The sequence below is a fragment of the Cavia porcellus genome, unplaced genomic scaffold (genome assembly GCF_034190915.1).
Source record: "Cavia porcellus strain 051 isolate PalLab524CR breed Dunkin Hartley unplaced genomic scaffold, mCavPor4.1 scaffold_2, whole genome shotgun sequence".
Lineage (NCBI taxonomy): Eukaryota > Metazoa > Chordata > Mammalia > Rodentia > Caviidae > Cavia > Cavia porcellus.
In genome coordinates this window covers 70,248,308-70,252,156 of record NW_026947485.1, presented here as the reverse complement: position 1 = coordinate 70,252,156, position 3,849 = coordinate 70,248,308, and the positions used below count along the sequence as shown (strand labels likewise).

The 3,849-nt window shown below is 40.9% G+C and overlaps 1 pseudogene; it reads left to right on the top strand.

Moving 5' to 3' along the window:
* The first annotated feature begins 2,904 nt into the window (after positions 1-2,904).
* LOC100730759 (translationally-controlled tumor protein-like) lies at positions 2,905-3,454 on the top strand (annotated as a pseudogene).
* Positions 3,455-3,849: the final 395 nt, after the last annotated feature.

Here is a 3,849-nt window from a genome sequence, read left to right as displayed (position 1 = left end):
AACCTTCAAATATCTCCTCACTTTCATCTGTACTTTCTTGGGATGAACAGAACACCTTTCCCACCCAAGAGACTGTGGATATAGTTTCCACAATTCTGATACAAGAGATTATTCCCCCATTTGGATTACCTCAAACTATTGAATCAAACAACAGATCAGGTTTTATCTTCCAAATTACTCAACAAGTGTCCTCAAGCCTAGACATCACTTGGCATTTACACATACCACCCACAACCCACAATCTTCAGGAAAAGTAGAAAAGGCAAGTCTTCTAAAAATACACTTTGCAAAATTCATTCTTGAGCACACTTACCCTAGCCCACAATTCCCTCCCTGAGCCCTAACTCAACTTAGGAAACTTCCTTGGGCACCCACTTTCCTAAAGCCAATTTTTACTCTACAATCTTAACCCACAAAATCTTCCTCCTATAGCCAATTCTGTCCCAGTTCTTTTATCTCTCAGACTTGCTATGACAACATGCTGATCTTTGTCTTCTGCTGGCAACAGATAATCCCAAACCAGAATCCCCTGTAACTCCTGGAGATGTAATATATCTCAAATCTTCTAAGCCCATAGGTATACAGTCCAAGTGAATGAGATCCCAGTTGGTCCTCTTCATGACACCAACAGCAATCAAGGTCCTGGGCCTTTCTTCCTGCTTTATCACTCAGGCCACACAGTGCCCTGACAACAAAGAATCTTGACCCCAAATTCTCACCTCCAAAGTAGTCATCACATCTCCTGTCCCCTACATCTTTGTCTCACCAAAAATCTCTAACCAAACTTCTAAACTAACCCATGTACTACCCCATCTGGTTTCTGATTCACTACCTCCTGTTACTTGTTTGCTGCTGGGTTCTGCACTGTTATCCTAGTCTTCCATACCTCACATAACGTAGCTTTTATACTCTTTTATGTGGTGATGATCCTAACTCTCTCCATCCCTGTTTTGCCAAACATTCTTAATAAATCTAACATGAGGTTCTTTATAATCTAGGTCTTTGTTTCACTCACTTTGTCACCATTATCCCATCTTTCAATTTATAATTTTTATCTCACCAAACAAGATCAGCTAGTCCTCATCTCATCATTGTAGCTCAAAAAAACCGAACTTTAGTCATTCTTACATTTGATGTCCACTGGTGTTCCCTGGCCTGTATTGACACAACTCTGTGCCTGGTATCATTTCTGAGACAGTATTCTATTATGTCCAAAAACCCCCTCTGCTATGACATATCATTCTTTTATTGTCCCCAGTGGGGCTGTGAGTCAACAGGTTTAAAATTGCTTGTTAATTTTTGGACAAACCATGATAATTATCTTTAAATATCTTCTGGATGTCTATATGGGGTCATTTCACCCTACACTTCACCATCATTCATCCAGAAACATTTTCACTACGTCCAAAAAGCTAAACCTGGAGGCTCCAGATATATGATGCCTGTAATAAGGATGTTTCAAGCCTTTTACAAGAGACTACTACCTAACATACAATCGCTCCCTCTTGATCTCTGCCCTTTTCATATCCCCACCTCACTCACAGTACCTTAACCACACCTTCCAGTTCCTAAAAACTGCCGAACACCCAACACTGCAGACTTTTCTGATTGCTGGCTCTGCTCATCCTTTCTGAAGATTGTTACATCCAATTTCCCTAAATACATCCTCATTCCAAGCCAATCCAAAAGCTATAAAATTCTTGGCCCTCTGAGCCTAGCTCCAGGACAACTGTGACCAAAAATTCTTTCTTGCATCTACTATCCTAAACTCTCCAAGTCTGCTTCTCAAGTAGGAGCTCTAACCCTCTGCACACACCTCTGCCCCATTTTAGGGATCTCAGCTTCCATCTGCCCTTCCCATGTGCTACTGTCTGTGGCCAAGGAGCATTTACCTATCTTCCATCAACATGGCAGGGTTCCTGTGCACCGGTGGTTGTAGCACCACAAGTTATGTTCCAAAGTAAAGCACAACTCGTAACAGGGCTACATAATAACTCGTTTTCTTTTCTTTTTAACTTTTCACTCCCACATCACCAAATATCCCAAAGAGTAATACCTATCACTCCAATTCTAACAGCTCTAGGCCTCTTCTCAGCCACTACCATTGGTGGTGAAAGTATTGGAGTGGCCATTCACTTCTACACCCAGTTGTCTTATGAACAAAAGACAACTCTTTACAGTGTTTCAGTCTCTGACTTCCTCCAAGATCAAATCAACTCACTAACTGCTATAGTTCTCCCAAACCATCGAGCTCTTGATGTTCTGTAGGCTGAAAAAGGTGGCACATGTGCCATGTTGGGAGAATACTGTCACTTCATAAATCAGTCAGGTATTGTCAAAAATGAACAAAACAAAACTCTAAGACCTCACTTGCAACATACAAAAAATGACCACTAGCTCCTCTCTCTGGTCCTCTTGGTGGCCCACCCTAGATTCCTACATCCCTATCATCCTCCCCATCCCCATTCCTCCCCATCCTCACAATTCTTTTTTGGCTTCTCAAAGAACACTGTACCATTAAAATTCTTTCGATATTTCTCTAACCCAATCCAGTGAAGGAGCCAGAGATAAAAGCTTATCCATGTTTTCTCTTCTTTGCTCAGCTAAAACTTCCTCTTTCCTTTTGCATGCACACAAGCCAATGCTCTCCTAATCAGCTGCTAATATGTCACCTTGCCTGCCTCCCTAAACCCCAGTCCAATCCAATCTAATATAGTCCAACCACTTCTTCGTCTGAGTCAGAGGGAACTTATATTTTTCTGTAAACTTCCTGTGCATGCAATAAAGGGTTATCTCCCTCTTTGTCTCTTATCAGCACTGAAAAACCTAATACAGACAAGATAAAAAAATTATTAGTGCAGCTGGGGCAGGGTGAGGACTGCATGCACCCAGATGTTGTGGAAAATGGTGGAGCCCAGGTATCTGGTGTCCCGTGATAGATGGCTCTCTGTCCCCAAGCAGACAAAGGAGATGTTCTCAAACATTTACAAGATCCAGGAGATCATGGATGGGCTGGGCCTGGAGGAGGAGGAGAAGGTGATTAGTAGAACAGAGGGTAACACTGATGACTCGCTCACTGATGGAAATGCCTCTGCTGAAGGCACAGAGGGTAAAAGCACCAAAAGCACAGTAGTCAGTGGTGTTGATATTGTTATGAATCCAAACTTGCAAGAAACCAGCTTCACAAAACAAAGAGGCCTACAGGAACTGTATCAAAGATTATATGAAAACAATCAAGGGCAAATTTGAAGAGCAAAGACCAGAAAGAGTAAACCTGTTTATGACAGGGGTTGCAGAACATATCAAGCATATCCTTGCTAATTTCAAAAACTATCAGTTCTTTATTGATGCAAACATGAATCCTAATGGCATGGTTGCTCTCCTGAATGCCATGAGGATGGTGTGACCCCCTCTTTATGATTTTAAGGATGGTTTACAAATGGAAAAGTGTTAATGGATTCAGTGATTACCTTGGATCTATCACTTGTCATAACTGGCTGCTGTTTGTCATTCATGCAACATCAGGATTTTGAACAAATGGGACTGATGTCATCTTGAGTGCTTTGTTTATTTTGATTGTGATTTATTTGGAGTGGCAGTATTACTTTTTAGGGAGAAAAAAACACGTCATTGTCTAACAACAAAGTGTATTTAAACTTAAAAAAAAAACCCAAATGATTTGCTGCATCGAAAAGACTCGTGCAGTGCAAAAATAGCTGTGAATCCCCACATCAAATATATGGATCAATCTCAAATAACCTTATGATGGATCTGTGTTTTGAAAAACATGAACAGTTTAAACCCAAAACTAGCACAAGAAAAGAAATCATAAATATCAAGCAAAAATGA